At 41.8% G+C, this 25,436-nt stretch overlaps 2 long non-coding RNA genes across 3 annotated transcripts in view; one reads left to right on the top strand and one right to left on the bottom strand.

Annotated features, from left to right (window-relative positions):
* Positions 1-25,436, bottom strand: part of LOC147733722 (uncharacterized) — a 248,223-nt gene that overhangs the window by 169,669 nt on the left and 53,118 nt on the right. The gene's annotated exons all lie outside the window — the stretch shown is intronic.
* Positions 3,552-23,749, top strand: LOC147733723 (uncharacterized). Its single transcript, XR_015308748.1, has 3 exons — positions 3,552-3,704; positions 14,109-14,207; positions 23,252-23,749. It is a non-coding gene; the product is annotated as an uncharacterized LOC147733723 (long non-coding RNA).

The raw sequence follows: 25,436 nt of genomic DNA, 5'->3' as shown, positions 1-25,436 counted from the left end.
CCCCAGAGCACCAGGAACTGTGCAGCTCAGCCGGCCGGCCCGAGCGAACCTGATTCAGGCGGCCGGTCACAACACAGGGAGAGGCAAGATAGGCAGCCAGCATCGCTGCGTGAAATGCAGCTGCTCTCTTCAAGTAAGTGTGTGTGCCTGCCTAGCCCCGAAGTTAGAGAGGGACGTGAAATAAGAGTAATGTAAGAGTGCTTTGCTGGCAATAATTAAAGATCCACATTAGCTGATCTCCTGGCTTTGCATTCTGACCTCACCGTCCCGGCGGCTGAGTGTACCAGGGACTGCATCAGGCGGGTGCTGAAATGTGGTTCCTTACTCACCAGTCCCCGGAACAGACATCACTGTGCAGCCTAATTAGCTCAGCCTCAATCATGCTCAGCTAGGGTTGCCGCAGGCCGGTAGTCTGAGCAGACGGTGCGGCGGCAAGCTCCAGGTAGGCCCGTACCGTTCCGAACAGCAAAAATAAAGTAAGTGGCTAGCCTGGAGTGATGTAGCATTCTTAAGCAGCTGATTCTAATGTGTTTTAGAATGAGGGCACAGAGCCATCATGATCGTGTTATATTCTGAGCTGCCACACACTGCAGGGAGTCTGTTGCTCACTATACTTGTTCGGTGTTTGGCAGTCACACTCCAAGGTCCAACATCTACTCTACTTTCAGCGTGCCTCCAAGCCGGAGTGTTACTAAATCACAGCCTGGTTCTGTGACACAGACAGGCTGTGGGGGCTGGGCAGGTAGCGGCATGCCAAACCGGGTGGCCTGCACAGATCGGGGTAATGATCTTTTTATTAGGGTTTACGCTGCTAAACTAGTCATTTTGAAACCAAAGCAGGGTGCCTAGTGAGTGTTCAGTTTGAGGGGGAACATTTCTTTCTGCATGCAACCCCTTCGCATTTTGTTATCATGGAAAGGCTAGGTGCACTGCAGACTCCATGTTACTTTCAGAGGTTCTCAACTCTTGTTCTTGTTAGGCTATTGCCCTGAAGTGTTTCCTCTGTGTCTAGTCACGTTGCTGGGTTTCGAGAAGACTCCATCCAAGTTAGGCAGATGACATACCTCTACAATGACAGTCCCCTAGACACAATACTGTATGTGTCAAAGATCACTCCTGCTCTGTGACATGCACACACCTTTCACTAAAGAACACTCTGTCTCAGATCAGTTTTACTTTGCATCTATGTCGCATGTGTGTTATGCATTAGTGTCTTTCTAGATGACAACTAACACAGTTGCCAAGTGGCTCGTCGTGATTGTGAGATAACAGCATCTTAGTGCACATCTAATGCTGCTGAGTATGAATGAGAAGGAATAAACACTTCCTGCAGGTGCCAGTTCAGTGACTCACTAGCACTACCTTCAGATGCCAAGAACACAGTGGCACAATGGCCCTTCTCCCAGCATTTACATACTCTAGATGACTAGAGTAGCCCTGTCACTCCCATCTAATTGCTAGAAAGTGGGAACCACTACCAAGTGACTATTTCAGGTTGTCTGGTCTGCCCTTAAAAAGCCGAAAGAAGTGACAGAGGACAAGGGCGCTGGGGCGAATTAGACACAGTGAATACATTTTGGAATCAAGGTGTTAAAGGGTAGCATTTAAACAATGCCCATCCATTTCTGATGCTTTGCACCAGTTTTAAGATCTTCTTAGAGTTTCTCGTTGCATAAATGGGTTTAATTTCTGATATTTATATGTTTCTCTCATTTTCATCGCTTGATTGTGCTCACGAGAAAATGTCACTCATAGCTGTTAAAATGTCATTCATAATTGCACTAAAATTAGGAAAATGTCACACATACCAATCTGAAACCTTAGCAGCTATGTACTTCTTATGAAGTGGGAGCCTCATTGCCCTGAAAAACATATCACCGGCGCCGAGTGAACAAGCATTGACATAGCCAATAGGTCTCACCTTTGGGACCGTATAAGTGTTTAGCCATGCAACAGTTGATGTTATTGCACCAAGGATATTATGCTGCATAACTAAATACTTATAATGTCCCAAAGGTGAGACCTATTGGCTATGCCAAGGCTTGTTTTTATGGTCTTGCTTGACAGCAGCTGGCCCCAACCATTATGTGAGCAACACTAGAGAGGTGCTTTGGCTCCGCCCACAACTTGGGGAAAAGGAGTACATGTTTGGATTGGGCAGAAGTTGTATTGTTCCACTAAAAAAGTGCTTGCTTTCACCAGCTGTGATCATTTTGTGTTTATCCTGCTGGCTTACTTGAACTTTCAGGGGTACACATAATATATTGCAATGCAGTAAAAGTGTATTTTATAACTACATACTTCTTGGTGTTTGTCTTTCTATGGCAGTAGCACAGATGGGAGGATGGCAGTCATTATCTTACATGGATGTTTAGGTCTGGCGTGACAGTGCACTGTCACCTGACCTTTTAACCTACATCCATCCATCTATCTATACTACTATTATAAAGAGAGAACACAAACCTTTTGGCAAGGTAAACTCGGGAACCACAGCGCCAATCCACATACCCAATACATTGTTGTAACCCTCAGGGTGTGCAGATGGACATAGGCTATAGAAAATAAAAACAAAAATGTAAATTTAAAAATATAACTTTAAAAAAAAAGTAGTGCCCTGAAAGTAGCGCCGGCCGCGACGCTGACGGCCACGACGTAGCGCTGGCCGCAACGTACGTGATGACGAGGAGGAGAGGCGGTGAAGTGAGGAGCTCGGGGAGGAGCGGCGGCTCAGGTAAAGCTCTGGGACACTGGACGGGAGGGAGCGGGTGCGGGAGGTTGGCCCGGAACAACTGCGGTAAGGCTCAGGGTCTGGAGGCAGCATTTCAGGCTTGCGTGCACTCGCGCCCCCGGCCCCCGCCCGCCACGACATTGTCCGGGACACAGACAATGTAATGGCGGCCGGGGGCCGGGGCGGGAGTGCACGCAAGCCTGAAATGCTGCCCCCTTCTGCCCAAGGCAACGCTGGGACGGGCTGCTAGTAACATTCTACAGTTACTTACTTCCGCACAAAAACATATTAATTCCTATACTAGTTACTTGTAATGCTTCACATTACTACACAACATTCCTTTAATCCAGAACTATTGCCTATGCCTGTTTTATTCTTGAATAGCTAGACATTTTAACCAGCTGCCTTCCTACTCTGTACGAATTCGGATTCAGAATATTGTCTGGTTTCATGGACAATGAACTGCATCGTGCAAGTATGAACGGAGCTCTAGTCTACTAACCCTGCTATATCTGAATCCATTAAGTCATGGAGTAACAAAAGTAATGCGTCAGTCTTAAAGTTTCGATTTGCATTTCAATCACTAAGTCTAGCAATAGATCCTTTTTGACTATGCGTATTTAAATATTAAAACATAAAACAATATCTACTGAGAGAGCGCGAGTATTCTTTTTTTTTAATTCACAGTGCTGAAAATGAGATCAATGATACGATAAAACGTTTTGGTGAGCAGTTTCTTTTCTCACAATATATCCCTCTATAATTAAAACACTCTTTAAAGATGGCCGCCACTTTCAGTTCGTGATCTTGGGATTTGGACAATGGGGTTCTTTTGTCTTTCTTCTGTTTCCATAGCAGCAACCGTTGTGCGTAGGCTGCTGTACAGACAGGCGCGGACTTTGAATCCGGGTTTATGACAGAATACTGCTGAAAAGACACCTGGTGGCGAAGGATCAGCGACCGATTATTTTTGCTTGTAAGTGGCGTACATTTTTCACAATGTGGAATGGTACAATGTGAGTGACAGAACTTATTAACGGAATCTTTCATCACTTCGTAATTTGCAGTGTGCCGCCCTCTCATGCCTCGTACATTGTCTCACTTCTGTTAATTTCAAAACGATCTCTACCACCAGTCGAATGTCAACACTTTTAAAGGTCTGGTGTGACAGGGCGCACCAGCTGCCGAACATCCCCCTCATTTGCTGCCCCACTATCCGTATTAATTATCGAAATAGGTCGAGTGCATATTTAGCGTCACAATCCCAGAATTCCTGCACCGCCCGGGTCATCACTGACTTAAACGGGAGTGTGTTGTAACATAGTTTTTGCATTTAGAATGCGTTATTAGAATTAGAAGTTTACTGTGCTTTTAGAATAGAATAGCTAGGTAGAATATAGTATGCTGCCTGATTAGTTTATGCTGGAGTCTAAGGCAGCGCAGGACCCTTGTTTGTACTGGCTGAATACTATTTCAAATAAAGAAGATTTATTATTGGAACTTTGTGTGAAGACTATTACTATAGAGTGCCCTAGCTCCCAGGACAACCATATGTACTCCTTCACAGAGGGAAGAGAAACGATAAGGGCGAAATTGGGGCCACCGATGAGAGATGTCGATAGAAGCTGGCATGGTTAAAGGAGAGATGGAGAAAGATACGCGAGGAACAGGAAGTAGGAGAAAGATGACAAAGTGTGTCACTGGGCCTTGAATATGATATGAAATGTTGACCATGTTTTTCCCAAAGCATAGCAGGGTCGATCAAGAGGAGAAATACGTGCAGCTTTTGAGCTAGTGCTTTCATTACACGTTCAAAATAATTATATACAGGGCCACAGCAATGCCTTGGGTTTGTTCAGGGCAAAATCGTCCAGCACATTACTACAAACAGCTTTTTTACATGTTGAATTTAATGTATGCTTATGTTTTTGCTTCCTGCTCTCAGAAATATTTGATTTACTCTACACCGAGATTCTCACATTACTTATTTCCCACAACGAATTTAATTCATATATTAAATTAGTTTTTAACTTTGATTTTTACGTCCCTGATTGAATAGGAACGTTCATCCATATTTTAAGCTTGAGTCTCGCGACTCTTAATTTTACCTTCATTTATGTAATTGAATAAATTAACCCAGTTATTTTCAGCACTTTTCCAGAGGATAGAACAGACTCCAGTGCGCTCTGCCTGCAACACAGGCTCAACATGAGGATACATCTCTCTTGCAGGCACTGGTGTTGTGGTAACATTCCTGCAGTGCCTTTTGCGGGTGACGGGCCTTACGGGGCTAAAAAAAAGCATCCCGGCTATAATTAAATACTGAGCAGAGTTTTCTTCTGTTGCTTGAAAATATATGCTTTATTTTTTATAAGCTCCAACATATCTAGTACGAAAGAACGAGGCAAGCGGTCTGAAGGCGCGCGCTATGAAATGTGCATTTTTATGCTCTATTAAAGCTCTGCCCTTGGAGTATCAGGCTGTCCTGGGTACAGGTCTGATCAACGATCTGGAGGGCATGATTGGCATCTTCTGAAAGAGGGTCTCCTCACCACAACACACTTTCTCTTAGTGGGCGTTTGTTTCACGAATTTTCCCTGTCGATTTCCTCTCTTGTTTGCATTCCACCTGGTGATAAAGACACGTTAGATACAGACCTGTGGGGCACAAAATGATGAACAAATCCTTAGGAAAAATGACCAACGCGGACTGGATGTCAAAATATTGAAGGCAAAAATGTCAAATCACAACAATATTGACTAAAAATATAGAAGTACACTATTGTAAAAATAAACATACTTCCACAAGCCTATATTTAATTTTCGAGCTCCATGCCTGCTTATTCTGAACATACTTTGTGGATCGATTTCTTGTTGAAGCTGTGGCTTCGCAATGCTGTGCAGTCCTGTGACGAGGAGCACTCCAGAGAGATGGAACTAGACATGAAGTCTGTACCTTTGTTTTGTTTTTAGTGTGCATAAGGGTAGTTGAGCGAGTGCTGTATGTCGCCCGATTCTAAGCACTGCTTACAACAAATTACACTATTATTAAACCTATTGATACTCAGTTTTTCAACCCCAACAGAATGATTTGCTTTACCTATTTTCAAACTTGTGACCCACAGGTCATCGCAGATGTCAGCAGCTGCAGCCTTAACTCACAGAGTAAGTAACTCAATGTGCCCTTGGGCAGGGCTTTAAGTGGCCCGGGTCTCACCGTATGCATGTATGATGCGGAGTGCTCGCTCGTTGTATGAATCTCGTCCTAAACAGGCAGCTCTGCAGTTTCAGTGGGGGGACAGTTAACAATAGTTTATTCTTTAGCATATCTGAGTCCTTGCTTTTCGCCGGAATCTTACATTTTCATCTAGCATATGTAGTCTAATATGTCGCTTGTTTAGATCATTGGATATATATGATGGATGTTATGTCTCCTCTTGAGGGTGCACGTATACAGTCTGTGTGTGTGTGGGGAACGTTTGCTCTGCTGATGCAGGTCGCATTTGGATCTTGAAATCATGATGTTCATATGGTACTAGTTCCGTGTGCGCAAGGAAAATGTGATCTGCTAATGTCCATGTGTTGTGTGTGTTTTTTTATCAATTATTGTGCAGTAAAGCACTGAAAAATTTGTGAGTTCAGAATACAGCACAGTGCATGCACACAAAAAAGAAGGAATACGTGTCAGAGTATGTGTATGCATGTGTGTGTTTGCACTTACACTTATCTACCTGCCTTTCTCACTGCGTGTCTCAGTTTGTGTGTTAGTGGTGTCTTGCTACAATACATGGTGGCATCTTTAGACACCAGTAACCTTATGGCATTTCAATCAAATATACATTTTCTGTGTATTCTTTTAGGCCTTATGAAGGGCAGCAAAAGAAAACTGTTTTTTATATTATTTCCCAGTTACAATTCAGTCTCAGTGTATCTGAGTTCACCATGTCAGTATTTAAACCAGTTATCTTGAGGTTTACAAAGGAGATTTCCTTCCTAACATCTGGATTAGAACAAAAACGTCCCTGACCACTGGTGTATGAAACATTAAAATAACTATGAATAATTAGCAATAGTGCTAACCTTTACAGGAAGGCAACTTATGTAGGAGCCTTTGTGAATCAGATGACTGAAATATTATATTACTAAACTAATCCAGCAATGGGCATTAGGGCTGCAAGCAAGGAAATATTTTATTGAGCTCTGTGATTTTTGTATTGCACTAATCCAGATTATGAGAAGATGTCATTTCTAATATTGGAGTCAGAGCATTACATTTGGAATGGGCAAAACCTATGAACAGGTCTTAGACTGATTGCACAGGCTCGGATCTCTCCTTGTGATCGGCACAAATTCTATTAATAGTTTAGGGTTGACCATTTTAGGGTGCCCCCTGCACCTGTGACCCCGTAAGGGGCCCAGTGAGGCCCCAGAGGGGAATCTTGATTGATTGAGTGTTTGGTATTGGTGGATGAGCTCCTATGATGGTATAACTCTTTGTAGTTTATGACACGAAAGTTCTTGGTAAAAAAAATACCAAGCGAGAGTAACAATTAGATGCCCCAGAGCAATCCTAGATATTGGCACACCGTATGCTTTTATGTTAGCCATGCTCTGTTCTCCAATGAAGCAGGTTTCCTTTGGCATTCACCGTTGGAGTTAGTGCACTCACAGGTGCAATTTCCTTAAAAGTCCTCTTTTCCCATACCCTCTTGATCCTTAGTGAGCTACTCTCTACTTGCTGGAGGAGGAGTCTCCTGGTACAATCCCTCCATGTTAAAGAATAGTAAATCTTTCAGCACCCAGGATAATGTTCTGCATAGCTAAATACATATAAGGTCCCAAAGGCGAGACCGATCGCATTGCAAATGCTTGTTGTATCTTTCTTTTCCTTCCTGTCTTCCCCTCTTCTTCTGTTTTTCTCTAATTTGCACTGAAGCAAAGGCTAATGATGAAAAATGTGTCCCAGTCTCCAAAAATAAGTGCTAATACCCACCACCAGCAATCACGGTACAAATTAAGCACTGCGGAATAAGAAGCCTGGGGCAAAAAAGTGAAATACATAACTGAGAAAAACAAATCTACCAAAACAGACATTATCCAATGTATTCAGAGTTTCTAAGTATATTGATCATTAGTCTGAAGAGTGGGTTTTCCCAAGAGATCACTGACCTCTGCGCGCGACCCCCTCTGAAAATCCCCCCCCCCTGCGCGAACCACCGCCACGTACTCCAGTTGAGTAGTGGTATTGCACAAAACGGTGGCATCTTCGTGGACTAACACGCAGGGCGGGATTCATTCTGCCCTCTGTTAGACTCGTTTTTCCCTTGTTTTTCTTCCCTCTGTTACACTCGTTTTTTGTGCCCTTCTGCCCCCTGTTACACTCGTTTTTCCCTTGTTTTTCTGCCCTCTGTTACACTCGTTTGTTGTGCCCTTCTGCCCTCTGTTAGACTCTTTTTTGTGCCCTTCTGCCCTCTGTTATTCCCTTGTTTTTCTGTCCTCTGTTAGACTCGTTTTTGTGCCCTTCTGCCCTCTGTTTGACTCGTTTTTGTGCCTTTCTGCCCCCTGTTAGACTTGTTTTTTGTGCCCTTCTGCCCTCTGTTAGACTCGTTTTTCCTTTATTTTTCTGCCCTTCTGTCCTCTGTTAGACTGTTTTTTGTGCCCTTCTGCCCTCTGTTAGACTCGTTTTTCCTTGTTTTTCTGCCCTTCTTCCCTTTGTTAACTGCTTTTTGTGCCTTTCTGCCCTCTGCATCACCACATAATCACTCAGCGCTACCCCAGTATCACTCAGCACCACCACATTATCACTCAACACCACCACAGCATCACTCAGAACCACCACAGCGACACTCAGCACCACCACATTGTCACTCAGCACCACTCAGCACCACCACAGCACCACTCCAGCATCACTCGGCACCATCCCAGTATCACTCAGCACTACCACAGCACCACTCAGCACCATCTCAGTATCACTCAGCACCACCACAGCACCATTCCGCATCACCACAGCACCACTCCGCATCACCACAGCACCACTCCGCATCACCACAGCACCACTCCGCATCACCACAGCACCACTCTGCATCACCACAGCACCACTCCGCATCACCACAGCACAACTCCGCATCACCACAGCACCACTCCGCATCACCACTGCACCACTCAGCACCACCACAGCACCACTCAGCTCCACCCCAGCATCAATCTGCGCAAACATTCAACAACAACGGGTTCAAATATGTTCTCTCAATGTTTCAAGCTATATTACAAATGTCACAAAAAGATGTTAATATTTCACTTCTGTTCTTGGATTTTCGTCACAATAAAATACACTGAACATAATCTTCACAAAAGTTATTTACAAAAGTTTAAGCTATTGCCATTATAAATTAAAATCACTTTTATTTAAGTATTAATTAATTAAAAAAATTAAAATCCATTGTAATTTGTAATATCAATACATCTAAGTCACGTAAATACAAAACATGTTGCATTACAAATGCTATAGGTGTCACATTTGCGAAAGTTATAACTATTGGCATTGTAAATGACAAAGCTATTAATTTAGCAATTTTCAAAACCAACACATAAATAAAAAAAATTGTCATTTACAAGACCAATAGCTCAAACTTTCCTAATGCGAGACCTATTGCATTGCAAATGCTTGTTTTTATATCTGTCAGTGCTTCCTGTTGAGGTTTAATTTTCGTGATAGGCGCCTCATTGCCTACTTGTAACTATTCTCTGACCCTGCTTCAAGGGTCAGAGCAGGGTCAGAGAATAGTTGCAAGTAGGCAACGAGGCGCCAGGAAACACCTACACAGACGCCACGATCGAGACGCTGTAATCACCCTGGACCCGGCCACCACGCCGACGGGGTGCCCACCAAGAGCCATTATGCACTAATGACTTTTGCCGAGCCGCATCATATCGGTTCTCGGCATCAGAGGCTTCAAATTATTAGCCATAAGAATTATGTTGTGATGATGATCTGTGTATCTAGCTAACAGATCGAAACGCCGTCGACTTAAGACACCTTATACAAACTGTATTGTTATAAATTGATGTAAAGGTGTAAACTATGTTGTGATGTACTATGACATTGTGTAACTCAAGTACTTCGAACCTCACATTTGTGCCTACAAGCGCTCTTGTTCCTTTGTCATTAGTGTGTGTCAGCTGCACAATTGTAAGTTTGGTACAGGCTTGTGCCCCACATTGTGTACTGTTGTGTAATATTTTTCTTTATTCCTCCAGAAGTAAAATATTAGACCACTGTCCGGCTGGACAAGTCTGCAATTCAATATAGTTACGATTGTGTCTATATTTATTTTTCATGTATTCCCTTGAGATGGGACCACTGTTGTCTGAATAACGTTACCCCAAAGGTCCCCTCTGATCTAATTGGGTCCCTTGTTGTTTCTAAACATAGGAAGCACTTACAGGCTTACAGCAGCAGGCGCCCAAGTTGAAGTTAATTTCTTTGTAACCCTTTTGTAAAAGGTTCCAAAAAATTAGCTTCAACTTTTGCACCTGCTGCTGTAACCCTGTAAGTGCTTGGCTGAAAATTCGCCCCCGCAGATTCGCGGATTTTACCGCGATTTCGCGAGATTCGCGGATCGCGAAATTGCGGAAAATCTTCGAGCGGAACGAATTTTCAGCCCATGCTTAACCACCACCCCCTCCCGAACCACCACCCCTCCTCCCTCAGTTAGTGTTCAGTTAGTGTTCAGTCAGTGTTCAGTCAGTGTTCAGTCAGTGTTCAGTCAGTGTTCAGTCAGTGTTCAGTCAGTGTTCAGTCAGTGTTCAGTCAGTGTTCAGTCAGTGTTCAGTCAGTGTTCAGTTAGTGTTCAGTTAGTGTTCAGTTAGTGTTCAGTTACTGTTCAGTTAGTGTTCAGTTAGTGTTCAGTTAGTGTTTAGTTAGTGTTCAGTTAGTGTTCAGTTAGTATTCAGTTAGTGTTCAGTTAGTATTCAGTTAGTATTTAGTTAGTATTTAGTTAGTGTTTGGTTAGTATTCAGTTAGTATTCAGATACTGCTCACAAAGAATACCACTAGTCTTCAAATAGTGGTCACAATCAATGCGACTACTCTTCATTTTGCTCTTGAAATAGCACAAGAGCTTCAAATAAACCCTAACAGAATACTACTAAACTTCAAATACTATTCGTCTTGAATACTACTAGTCTTCTTTTAGCATTCAATTGAAGTGTTCATTATGTATTTGAAGCGTAGTTGAGTAGAACTAGTATTCCTCATTTGCATATTTCGGCTTGTGGGCATACTACTTAGTCTTCGTGAATACTAAATAAATACTATATTTTAATATGAAATGAATAGTACATGAATACCGCTATAACCACTGGAATCACACTAAATGAAGATCTTCCATTTTGGTGAGGGTTATGCCGAGATGCAATAGACTTGTGTAAATACTACTGGCCTTTGAGGTTTCTTTGTCAGGGCTGCTAACACTTCATGGAGATGTTGAATGGGTTTGCTTGGTCCACCCTTTCACTGCGCGCCTGCATAATTGCTGCCTGCACAAGAGTGTGCATGATGTAGGTTAGTATGTTTGTTAAAATCTTTTTTAAGGACTAATACCATTTTCTGAGGCAATGTTAGCCTTGTAAAAGGCGTAAGGGATGGTAATACTTAAACCCATACATTCATGGTTTCAGTGGTTTACTTGCAACCCGTTCATGCTTTCTTCTAATTTAGTTTTGCATAGACTTAGGACAACAGCTTTAAATTAGGGCCTTTCCCATTTATTTACAGTTCTCCTCCGTGTGGTCTGTGCTTAGTGATTGTTTACAATGTGAGCTAGGCTTGGCAGGACTAGTGCGTCCTTCTGATGAGGAACCAGGCAACAGCACACTACAGGGAGACTGGAAATGAACTGTCCCAGACTTCCAATATATTATTTGCCCGTGGCAAAAAAAATCGGATAAATAAAGGTGTCAGATGATAGTATTTACTAGATGGCCTGTGGTGTTGCTGTGTGAAGCTGTTAGAGCATTTTTCAGGCACCGGGTTTGTTTTATATTTTGTTGAATACGAATCTTTCACCATAGAAAAGGGTGCTTACACTGATTGTTCGTGAAGGAAGTTGCTTACTAGATGGCAGTGTATGACATATTTGTACAACGTTTCTTTTTACACACAGCATGAATTAAAAAAAACAGCCTGCGTCTTTAAGTATATGCAAAAAGCTATTAATAAAACATGCCTTCTTGTTGTAAAAAGCATGCCTGAGTTTGCTACGTGCCCCAAAACCTTCTGAAAAATAACTGTTTTCACCATTATTCAGTGCAACACTGCATTTCACTGATGAATAAAATGTGTTATTTTAAATGTTACTCTGGTTTTCCAAGACAGCCAGAAAATCAGGGAGCCTAGGAATGTAAAACTCTTGCTCAGACCGCAATATGCTTACAGCTTTCGAGAGGAATGATGAATGATTTACGTGGCACAGCCCTCGCCACCAAATAAGATCTATTATAGTGAATGCAATAAAAACGTAGCCTTTTACATCCCGGCCATGTGCTTGGTGTCGATGTGTTTGCGGCGCCCCAGGTTTGTTTTGATGGCGCACTGGGGTGCTGCGATGCAGTTTGGGAACTGCTGTATTAGAGGGTACTCACAGAAGAAATGTGGACCAGAGTTCATGAAACAATGACAATTAATTTAGGTCTGTGTTAACTGTGAAGGATCTCTCTTAAAGCTCCTCAAGACTCCACTATAAGCCCGTTGCAGGTGTTGCTCAAGAAAAATCCAACTTGCTCAGTCTTGCCGATCCAAAGGACAAATTAAAGAATCTCAAATTCATGAAGAAAGCGCCATTCTACAGATGCCTAAACCATAAAGCAGAGTTATCAACAATCTAGACCGCATATGCCATTCCCCACATTTTTCAAAAAGAAAAGCTGACAATCTCATACTCACATTCAGCTGCACATTCCAAATTTCGATCAGACTGCTCTACTGTAACAACTCTAAATAGCCAAAGTTTACCACGAGCAATATGCCTCATGTTTTGGCTTCTAACCAATGTAGAAATGAAGTTAGGACTATAGGATCCCAAATGTATTGAGTCCTACTTTTGGTCACCATAAAGTGGGTCAAATACCTCAATCGCAATAGGCGAAGCCCGTGTCATTTGCAACAAGTTAAATACCCAAGTTCAAATAGGAGCGCTGTTGTAGTTAAGGAGGTTCCCCTGTAAACCCATCACTGAGCACAATACTACCTACGTAATTATGCTCAATTTGAGTCAGCAACAATCTTTACGTGATAAGCTGCGTCCCGGGTAGAATCACACAACATGAATAACTTCCAACAAAATAAGCGGCCCTATTGAATTGAAACACGACGTATCTACATACGAGCTATAATCTGGAAATTAAAATCCCATCCATGAATGATAGCCTGAACAACCTAGTCCTTCATGGTTACAGTGTTGTAAACATGGCACAACATAACTTCAAGGTTATAGCATTATAAACATGGCATAACATAGCTGAGAGCTTTTTGATACATTACACCACATTGCATCAATATTATAAGATTACCATATAATTATACAGAATGCATGCAATTATCATCATTATATCATGACTTTTAACATGTGCCTGACTTCACTAATAAAATACGATTTTAATGTATGTACTATTGTGTGAACATAATATTTGATGTGTATATGTGAAGAATCAAGATGCTAGAGACACAGAATAAGGAGCCTAGGTCAATCTATAAAAAAATAGCACATTTCCAATTTGTCATTGAGGCCAAGTGGAATCATTGTGTTAAACTTCTTAATCCAAAAAATCTCTCTTTGAAATAAGGTTGTATTGGGATCTTAACCTGATTTAAACATCACACTTTCTAAAACCAGAAAACGTATTTGTGCGATGTTATGGCATTCATCAGTCCAATGAGCTGCTAAACTCGAATTCATGTTCTTGTTGTGAATAGTACTTTTATGTTCAGAAATACAGCATATACATATACCTATATACAGCAAGCCACACGGGCATTTAATGCAATATATAACATTGAAAGAATTACAGTCTGCTGGATGCTTCCAGGTCACTATTTCAACAGTCCTTGGATGAGTGATATTCTTCCCACTGATCACATTGTTGCAATGAACACAGTTTTTACAATGTCTAATTTCTTTCCAATTTGGTTTTGTGGTGTCATCCTTTCCTGACCAGAATTCCTTAATGTTTTTAGTCCGAGTGTATACAGATACTGGCCCTCATTGAATAAATTCCTGAACTCTGGCTCTGATTCTAACAATTCCCAACAGTTTAAAAGAATTTTTTGATGAGTCTAGATTGTGTTGACAATTTGGATATGAAAACCATTTGTTGTTTTTCAGGTTTAACCACATGGCTGCTAGGCGTTTTCCCGTCCTGCGCTGAAAAAACAAAATGATCATTAATCATGACGAGCTGGCCTTGTCATCCGCGCACGGCAGGTAAGCGCCATGACGAGCCCAGCTCGTCATTAGCTTCGAAGGGGTTAAACTGTTGTTAAGTAATTCCTGATGTTCTTTTGATCCAATTCGTTCTCCAGCTTTCTTTACAGTTGATTCCGGATAGCCTCGGTGTAAATGTCGTAAACCTGATTTTAGCGATGGTATCATCACCTGCTTCTTTTTTAGAAGATATTCTTTTAACTGTCATCATCTGAGAGAAGTGTAAATTCTTTAATAATGATGGAGGATGCAAACTTTGGAAATGTAAGGCATTGTTCCTATCTATAGATTTCGTCAAAACACTGGTCGTGATTTCATTTTTGCCTTTTTCAATCCTTACATTCAAGAACGTAATACTGATTTTGTTGATGAAATGGGTACATTTAATTCTCTCATTCTTGGTGTTTAATATGGTTTTATTTTCTAATTAAGCATGTTCAGTATAATTACAAATTAAAATGATGTCATCAATGTATCGGTATGCAATCTTCGCTGGAAAAGATGTGTTCTGATTCAAACATAGCCAAGAAGATGTTTGCGTAAACTTGAGCACCCCCCCGAAACCCATGGATGTTCCACTGATTTGCAGGAATCAACCATTCATAATAGCTGTGTGGCAAGCAGATCTTCAGTATTTCCAATGAAAACACTTTATTGGCTTTCAATGTGGTCTGGTTTAGTAAAGCCCATTCCACTGCTTCCATGACATTCCAATAACGGAATTTATGTGTATCAAAATGTTACGTCAATGGTACATAATATCCAATATTCCACGTACTCCTTAGGTAATTTCATTAACAGTGTCAGAAAATCTGTGGTGTCTTGTATGTACAATTGCCAGCTTTGTACAATGGGTTGTAGAAAATAATCCACATATTTAACCAAAGGCTCAAAAGAGACCCGCAACCTGACACTATTGGCCTGAATGGAGGATCCTCCAGGTCTTTGTGTATTTTTGGCTGCATGTATAATTTTTTACGTTTTGGGAATGGTGTGGTCAAAAAACCCTGGCTTTATGGCTTATCCAATCTATATCAATTGCTTTATCGAGAATCTTGTTCAAAGTATCTCGAATTTCATTAGTTGGATCTTGATTAAGTTTGTAATACACAGATTCGTCATATACGTGATCACATACTTTTCTGTTATAATATGACCTGTCCATTATCACTAGCACACCTCCCTTGTCCACCTTTTGGAACATCAGGCTTGAGTTGTTCACCAAGTTCCTCAGTGTTTGTTGATCAGATCTGGATAGATTCGTGATTTTTGTGCTTTGAAATTGATATTCTGCAGATCCTTTTTGACTAATACTTCAAACGTATCCAGCATCCTATGTGAGGAAGGTTGCAGAAATAAACTATTACATTTAAATTCAGTATATCTTGAAATAAATTGCATCACTCATCCATGACGACCAGTCCAGTTTCATGCCGGTCGTGCTACCAAACTGAATCTTCACTGTATAAAAAACTGGCTAATGAGGGTCAGAGGTAGTGATATCCCGCGCATATTTCTGTCATCGGACACAGAAAAAGCATTTGACGCAGTGCCCTGGCCATTCCTGGACTGTCCCTAGCTAAATTTGGATTCAGAACAAAATCTAGGAGTTGGGTAGCACTATTATATAACACAACGTCCGCCTTAAGGATGAATGGTAAACTGTCTTCGGACTTCACCATTAGTCGGGGGACAAGGCAGGGGTGTCCTCTTTCTCCACTTTTTTTTCCTCTTGCAGCATGTGTCACTCACAGACATACACAGATTTGAGGTTTAAAGATTGTTTCCACTGATGATAGGGAAGAAAAGATCTCCCTCTCCATAATTTTGGAAAGGTGTTGTCAATATTTAAGGAGGACACAGAAAGATGAAAAGATCTCCCCCTCTCCCTGCTCGGATGGGCAGCCATTTCAAAAATAATCACCCTACCACAACTTCTTTGCACCCTTCAAAATACCTATCATCCGCTCCCTCAGATGGTGTTTGCTGGAATGGATGGAGATGTCCGGTCATTGCTATGACAGGGAGGGCATCCTAGAATAGCACTAAATACACTACAATGGAACCCTTATAATGGAGGGGTAGAGCTGCCAGATATAGAGGCGTATTGCTAGCCTGCACATTTGATTCCATAACGAATGGGCACATATGGCATGGGATCACCCTACATATAGGCTAGAAAGGGAATTATTGGAAACCCACACCAATCTGCACTACCTCCACGGAGGTAAATGAGTTTCTAAACTGCTGTCCATGACACAGGTCACCTTGGAAGTGTTTGAAAGGGCAACAAGATCTATTGAGTGAACACACAGGGTTACCAAGGCAACATCATTATGGAAAGGGGGATAGTTCAATGAATTGATTAAATATCAAGCTTGTGGGGCCTGAGACCTGGTGGGTATTTTAGCGGTAGGTAATTTGTAATTTGTAACTGAGTTTTGTATCGCGCCAACTCACCGACAGGTCTCAAAGTGCTACTGACAAAGTACAGCAACAAAGACGGAATGAGGATAAAGAAGTGTTAACATAGACTACGGAGATGTAAACGCATCCTTAAAAAGTAGAGTTTTCAAGGTTTTCCTAAAACGGAGGAGGTTGGCTTCTCTACGGAGCGCCTCCGGTAGCTTGTTCCAGATGGTAGGAGCTTGGACTGAGAAAGCTCTACCTCCTTTTGTTGCCAGTTTGAAACGTGGGCAAGATAGCAGGAGGGAATCGGAGGATCTCAAGGTGCGCTTAGGTTCGTAGATTTTTAGCCTATCCTTGATATAGGCTGGCGCCTGGCCGTGAATAGCTTTGTGGCAGATGCACAAGCTCTTAAATTCAACTCTTTGTAATATAGGGAGCCAGTGCAGCCTATAAAGTAAGGGGGAGGCGTGAGTTCGCCTTGGTGCTCCAAATATCAGACGAGCTGCGTCATTTAAGATGACCTGTAGGCGATTGATGGAGTATTTTGGGAGGCCTAGGTATAATGCGTTACCATAATCAATTCTAGACACAATCATAGCTGAAACAATGTTCGAAGCAAACTCCTTGAAAGTAAAGGGACAAGCTTGCGTAGTTGCCTGATCAGATTCGTGCATGAGCCAACCACAGCGGACACTTGGTTAGATATTGATAGTTCCTGGTCTATCTTCATCCCAAGGCTCTTTACACTAGAGCATGGTTTTGGGGTGGGTCCAAGTTCTTGTGGCCAGAACAAATCATTCCAGGGGGAGGTAGATGTTGAAACTACAAGAACCTCCGTTTTATCCGGATTGATTTTCAATAGGTTGGCCGACATCCAATTCACTGTGAATCGTAAAATATCTTGGGCCATGGACTGAGCCGATATAGTATTGTCGATGCTCAGCAGTAGCTGAGTATCATCGGCATAATTAAAAACTTTACAGCCCATATTTGCCAGGGATTCTATCAGTGGTTGTAGATATAGGTTGAATAAAAGTGGGGAAAGCGCGGACCCTTGCGGGACTCCACATACTAAGGCACCCACTTCGGAGACCTGATCTGCTAGCTGGATCCTCTGCGTCCTCCCTGATAAGAAGGCTGTCAGCCACAGGAGAGCTTGTTCTCTTATCCCGGCCCTGGCTAGTCTGTCCAGGAGCAGTGCATGGCTGACAGTATCAAACGTCGCTGATAGGTCTAATAGTATCAGGGTGCTTGGTTTTTTACTGTCAGCCATGCCTCTGAGCTCATCCAGTACTGACAGCATTACTAGTTCGTGCTATGGTGGGCACGAAAGCCAGCTTGCCATTCCTGGAGAAGATGATGGGCTTCCAGGAGGGATGACAGGGATTTTAGTACATGTTGTTCTAGTACTTTTGATAAAAAAGGCAGCTGGGAAATTGGCCTGTAGTTCTTTAGGCTAGTTGGATCGGCTCCAGGCTTTTTTATCAATGGTCTGACACGGGCCTCTTTAAAGGATGTTGGTAGTGATCCAGTGGCTAATGAGATGTTTAAGAGGTCTAAAATCTGGTCCTCTAGGATCGGGATTGCTAGTCGGAAAATATCAGGCGGGCAAGGTTCGGCAGGGGAGCCTGACTTGGTAGATGCTACTAGCTGTCTAAGGGAGGTAGCGTCAATTTCAGGAAATCTAGTGACGATAGGGGTTGAAAAATGTGAAGGGGGCAATGGCAAGGTGTATGTGGCTGGGTTATCCTTCTTAATATCTGATAATATGGTTGCTACTTTATCAAGGAAATATCCCTGGAAGGTGTCACAATTAATCAATATGTCTGCCTTTTCCTCCTTCTTACTTAGCTCTTTCAGGATTTGAAAGGTCTCTTTTTGGATATTGGTGGCGGTATTCATGCGTGCTTCATAATAATCCTTCTTGGCTGAAATGATGAGTTTTTTATACAATTGGAATGATGTTCTGTATAATTCCCTATCCGTATCCTTTGGTGACATTGTTGACAGAAGGGAACTTAAGTCTTGGTCAACTCTCTGTAATGAATATAGGCTACACAAGTCCCAATACATCAAGTACACACACCTGCGCCATGCATGAGTAGCTGAGGGCTAAACATGTGGAGACGTATCCGGAAAAGCAGCAATTCAGGAGAGGTTACTACAGGAGCAACTCACAAGTAAAGAAGTCTATCTTACATATAAAACGATAAATAACAACATGCCAGATCATCTTGTGAGATTGTGGGAGAAATGGGAGAGGGATTTTGGAGCCCTGGAAGACGTGGACTGGGAGGCGGTCTTGATGCACCCTAGAGAGGTGGCTATTAAAGGTAGACTGTGTCTCATTCGTTCGTTCAAATAACTTTATTCAATCTAGTTAAAAAGAGTGGGTCATAAAAGTACTTACATTAAAAAAAATCAAACAAAAAAATCTAATGGGGGTAGATATACAAGGTAAGTATTACAAACCCTAGTCAATAGCACTTCAAATTCGACAATTCTCCAGTAAACAAGATTTATGTATTTGGTGTTGCTAACCAATAAAGTGAACACAGTGCAAATTCAAGTATCGCAATTGCCTACAAGAATCCAAATTTAGAAATGAGCATCTCATTCAATACAGAATCTTGACAAAATATAATATGTCAGAGAGAAACTACATAAGATGGGTAGAGCGGAGACTCCATATTGCCTTAAATGCCAAGACATCAAAGGAGATTTTTTTTATACACTATGGGTATGCCATGTATCCAGAGATACTGGACGGCAATCATTGGGTAGCTGGGTGCGAATATGGAAGTGTCCTTACCTACTGACCCCAAATGTGTTCTCTTGGGAATTCCAAATGATGTTGATGTCACTAGGGCGCAGCTCCTCTTCAGTTCCTTAGGTCTAGTGGTGACCAAGCACGATGTGGCAAAACAATGGGCTGCAGCCGAGGTACCTAAGATCCAGGAGTGAAGGAGGGAGATGGATCTCTACATGGCCTCTGAACATACGATGTATGCCAGCAGGGGTTGTCTCTAAACATTTTGTAAGGTATGGGGTCCCTGGAAGCGCTGCAATGAGTTGGTCCTGTTAAATGTTTCACATGAGCCCATGCCATCTGTAGATGTATATGCTGATACCATCCCACGACAAATTGGCCATTAAGTCTGAACCAAGCATTTTGTCACTGAATTTATGCCAGGCTATGAAAGCGGAAACCATTGTGTTTTTCCATTGTCTACTGATTCTATGTGGATTTATTGAAGGCAATGAAATACTATCCTTGATTAATGTACTTTACGTAACCGATGTTATTGTTACAGTTGTTATATGGCTACATTACTTATTAGGAATAAATTGAAAAAATGTGAAAGTCCGAATCATACTGGAACATCTGATTTTGATGGATACGGTGTACTGAATTCGTTATTTTCAGTGGTTCATCAAGGCAGATTAAACAAATCCAGAAATCACTTGCAGATACTGTTTTGCTCATACATCAGCTTTTACAATGTAATTTCTTTTAACACGGACAATTGCTTACAACCTTAAGGTACGTAATAGTCTGTACACAATCTCAATCCACGTCATTTGCATGATGCACATCCCTAACAGTCCTGAGAACCCTACTCTAGGCTTTTGTGGAGCTGAATGCTTGCCCCCTGCATTTATTGGGAATAGTCTCCCTGGCCATAGACCTTGGTTCTGTCAAGCTTGGATGCAATCAAAGAAAAACACTGGTCATGGCAGAGAGGCAAGCTGTTAATATTGTTCCCAGAAATTAAACCTACTCTTTATTACGAGAGATACATAGATCAGCATTTTCTGGCAGCAAAGAGAGCCTTATTTATAAACTTAAGGCAAGGATTGCTCCAAGTAAAGGCCGTTACAAGGAACTGGTCAAACATAAACTGTGACGCTCCCTGTATGTGTATGCAAGGTGGTTATGAAACACTTCTGCACTTTATGCAGCTATGCGCTTTTGATTTATCAGCAAAGAGGTTATATCTTTCGTCACTTTAAAATAAGTATGACATTGTGATGCTGACATTAACTTATGCCGCAAAAACTAAGGGTGAGCTTATTTCTAACTCAGTGGCCTCTTATATAGACCTATATGCAGCCTGGAAAGTCAACAAGGCCTTTGATTCATAAGTAGGCTGATGTTTATTCATAACTATAGGTTGGTTTTTCGTCCCTAACTTAAGACCTGCAGCTAAGTGAAATTGGTTAAAGTCGTAATCATAGTGGCTACTACAATAATGTATGGGCTTTGTATCACACATGGAATTCATGCCACATATACATCAGAAAGGGCGAAGATGAGGGAAAGTTAGTCATTTTATGAGTAGAAGTCACTTACTATGTTTTATAAAATATGTTGCATGCAATTGCTATTACCTGGTGATATAAAATCGAACAAGAAATTAACAGATAAAAGCACATTGCATTTTAGGATAGCAAAGCGATCCTAGTTGCTGGAGATGAAACTATTGTATTTTTACATTTATTTGACTGTTTTATTACTTTGTAAGCAGATTCTTTTTGAAAAATGTGTAAATTGTTGATTTCCATTTGTTTTTGTGTTGCTATGCTTTTTACATTGTATGTCTTATGCAGTGACACCTAAAACTGCGTCAAAACATAACTGGAGCTAGTAACAGACACATTTAAATTCTTCCCAGGCATAGAGGCTAAGGTATATGGGGGCATATTATCAAGGGGGTTTATCTCCGCTTTTTTGGCTTTAAAAGCCAAGAAAGCGGAGATAAAATGATCTCCCTATTACCTAGCTGTCGCTAACACCAGTTAGCGACAGCTTGTAGGAGATAGCGACCATCTTGGGCCCCACTTTGCATGTCAGTGATATTTATCACTAATGACATGCAAAGTGGGCGTGCCAAGATGTTAGCGACTGGAAACCAACTTTTGGAGATATTCGCGCTAAGCGCGAATATCTTGAAAAGCTAACACCTGCCCTGAGCTGTTCTTAGCCATGTTATCCAATGGGAGGTGGATAACATGGCTAAGAGCATTAGCTCGGTAATTCATGAATATCGCTGACTTTTCAGCGATATTCATGCATTGCGGCTGATTTTTATCGCATTTGCGATAAACCTTGGTAATAGCAAGGTTTATCTGCGATAAAAATCGCCGCAGCTCTGCTGTAAATTTTTGTCTCTAACCAAGCAATAGCGATAATTATCGCTATTGCTTGGTAATATGCCCCTGGGTTATTTCTAAGACCGTCACCTGAAATTATCGAAAAATTAATGCCATGCTCCTGAATAATTGAACCGTTCCTGGACATTGATGCAGGCGCTAAATTGTCTCGGACTCAGACAACATATTACTATGCCTTTTAATTAACCATTTGATAATGTCCTTGGCATGGGGGATGGCCAGCCAGGAGCTACATTCCTGGAATGTGTCTGTCATCTAAACCCAGAAAAAGGAAGCACATTCTGCTATCCCTGAATTAAGCATGGAAGAAAGCAAGAAAGAAAGGATGGAAGAAAGAACCATCTGGCAACTGAGACGACTCACAGAGAACATAGATACATTCTCAAAATAATTGGAGTGGGGTCATTTAAACATGAAATACGCCATATTCGCCTATATGACTCTGTTATTGGGGTGAAAATTGGCATTGCCCCTTAAACTTGAGCAACACTTCCGGTCAGTACAGAAAATCAAGTGAGAAGACAAAGAACAGTGCAGTTTATATTAAGCAAGTCTAGGACATGCATGGAGGAAGGCAAGCTCCCTCAAATCTAGGAACAGTGTGATAAAGAGTACACAAATGAATAAAGATTAACCTGCACAGCTTCACTAGCCTACCTGTGGAGTGGTGTGGCTCACTGTTTAGAGGCGGCAGACCTGGAAGCAGAGAACGGCCTGGGACCAGGGTTCAATTCCCGACGCGGCAGGGTCGTGGACCAGGGTCAGCGGACTCGATAATTCTCACCTCGGTGCCTACTCTAACCAGGGATCACACTCGGCAACTCTGGGCATTAGCTTGCCTCATCTCTACAACGGCCCCCCACATTTGCTGGGGATGCCTGGTTTCACCTTGGAGATACCCAGTAGGGACCATCTCACAGGGATAGCCAGGATGGGTTCCCCAGCGGTCTACAGCGCCACGACGCCTCAGGGCAGCAGTGCGCTTTGCAAGACACATTACATTACATGTTTCACTGTTGTAACTTCACCCAGGAAAGCATCCTGCAGGATCCCACACACACCTAGCAGGGTTTTCATCACTCACAGCAGGATTCTGATCCCTAAGTTAGTTTCTTTTTCCCAAGAGAATTCTTCATGAGTTCAATACATAAAACCTTTTTCCTTCACAACATGTGTGGTGTATCAGGTACTCTCCGGGAATCCAGGACTAGCAGTAAATGCCAGAGTATGGCAAGTCCGTTTTTGTAATTCAAGTCTGCTTCGGACATTTCAGGTACAAAATACCCCCTTCAGTATATATGCTGTGAAAAACTACATTCGGATGTTATAACACCGTGTTTTGGTAAGCTGTATAGGAGAGGGTGTGGACTGAGTGTAGATTCTAATGATGATCCGTTTTAAATACACTTGAGGTCAAACCCTTTGATCTTACTATCACTCTTTTTCTTTTCTTTCTCCAGAACCAAAGGCCCTGATGAGAATCCTCGTACACCTGTAGGATTCGAAACGCGTAGGCCTTCCACCACCTTTAAGTCTGCCTGGGTGACAAGTTGACCTGAATTGTTTTGCCACTTTTTCACCCTTAGTTGTACATTACCTTATTCATCTTTTTGGTTGACTGCATCAAAAATTGTGATTATTTAAAACTTGCGTTAGGAATGTACAGTTTATGTAAATAATTCTATAACTAAACTTTTTAGAAATTTAGCAGACTGTGGCCTATTGCACTATTCTTGTGCTTGTCTGTTCACTGTAAATACTGTCCACTGTAATATATGAGTTTCTATGTCCCCCACTGTCCCTGTATGATTGATTGTTGTAAGTTTGTGACATGCCTGATAGAATGATAGATTTTTCCTTCCCACATTTTTTGTACCTAGCATGTAATACTGTTTAATTTTGAACCAATTGTTCTTTGATAACATTAAGCAAAATAATAAAAGCTACTGATCAGCTCCAAGCCTTGAATTTTACTTCAGGTTGAGTGTCTTAAATTGCTAAATGGTTACTTGTATCAGTACTGGCATCCCCTTCTTGTTGTTATAGAGTATGGCTGGAGCTGGTCACAGTGTTGTACCCTTGCATACCAAAGGAGCACTGCATATTGGTACCATCCATCACTGATTTCTGACATGAATGACCATAACAAACACAGAGTTTTCTAGTGACTGGTATACAACCGGGTGGGGTGTACATTGTCACACATCAGCTGCTTAAAGGTAGTGTAATAAGGTAGTTTTCTGGAAGTCATTTACTCCATCCTGAGCTTCTAGCTGCCAGTAACACCACAGACATAATCCACTGATTCACATTCATTCTTCAGCCTCATGGCTCTCCACTCTTCACACACTCACACAGACACAGGAGGATATGGCACAAATACCGTTTTCAGTACTTCAGGTATTTCATATAGCATAGGCTTAGGTCCAATGAGTAGCAGTAAATAATAAAGTGTACAAGCTTACATTTAAATCAAACACAGCTGTGAGCAGTGTAAAAAGGAAAACAAAAATTATTATAGCTAATGTTACTATCATTTTTGTTTTCCTTCCTGCTTGGGTGTGGGGAGGGTGGGGGGGCTGGGCTGGCCAGTAAAGGGGCCTAGAAAAGGAGTGTAAAGCCACTCCCTAAGTGCTTTACACTCCATGACTGCTTGGTCCGCCCTCTTGGGCCGGCCAAAACTTCATGCCATTTTGCATCTTCCCCACCAGGCTGCATTACACAGCCTGCTAGGGAACATGTCCATCCTCCAAGCCCCTGTCTGAGCGTCGAACCACAGCTCTCAGTCCAATCACAATGCTGCTGTAAGGCAGCGTTGTGATTGGACAAGGGATTCTGGGAACCTGTGTGCTTCCTGTTGCTGCACCAGAAGACGACAGAGGAGAGGCAGAGGCCCCCAACGGCATCAAGGTAAGTTAAAAAAATGTATTCCCTCCTCTGCTCCCTCCCGCCCCACCAGCCACTACTGAAAAAACATATGCTAAATACAAAATTTATAGTTGGTACCCTAACTTAAATGTTGTAGGCCTGTCCATGAATAAGGCATTGAATTAAGTTAGCCTAACTATTGATGAGATGTTAAATGGAAAACTAATGCATTAACTGTTTTTACACTGAATAGTTGCTTGTGCAAGATGTTTTTCTTTTTTTTGCTGCAGATGATACATCTTCAGAAGCTTACACCTAGAAAGTGAATAGACACTTGTTTTGTATTATACACGTGATAGTTAGGGTTCTCATTTAGAGGAGATAAAGCGCCAGGAAGAAGCTTTTGGACCACAAGGAAACAATGTAACTTTTCAAGGAGAAATGTCTGAAAGTGAATTATGCTTTGATTAGAAAATAGAGAGTTTGCTTATTCCCAGGAGTTTGCTGAGAATCTATTGGAGGATGAAGAAGATGAAAGAAAATAATGTTGTATTATAGACATTGTATGTTTATATTTGTGTGTCTTCCTAGCATAGTAGATTCAGACTTCAGGTTCAGACCTCAGAGCTCAGGTGCCCAGATTCCAGATTATTTTCCTGACTCTTTGAATAGACACTACTCTTGAGTTTCTGATGCCTCATCTTCATGAGAGGCTACCTTACTTAGATTACATTAAAACTGTCTCCTGATATTTTATAGCTCAGAATACTTTCCAGC

Source organism: Lissotriton vulgaris, chromosome 2_1, assembly GCF_964263255.1.
Source record: "Lissotriton vulgaris chromosome 2_1, aLisVul1.2, whole genome shotgun sequence".
NCBI classification, from domain to species: Eukaryota; Metazoa; Chordata; class Amphibia; order Caudata; family Salamandridae; genus Lissotriton; species Lissotriton vulgaris.
Note: the sequence above shows the minus strand (reverse complement) of the source record. Positions and strands in the feature narration are given on the sequence as shown.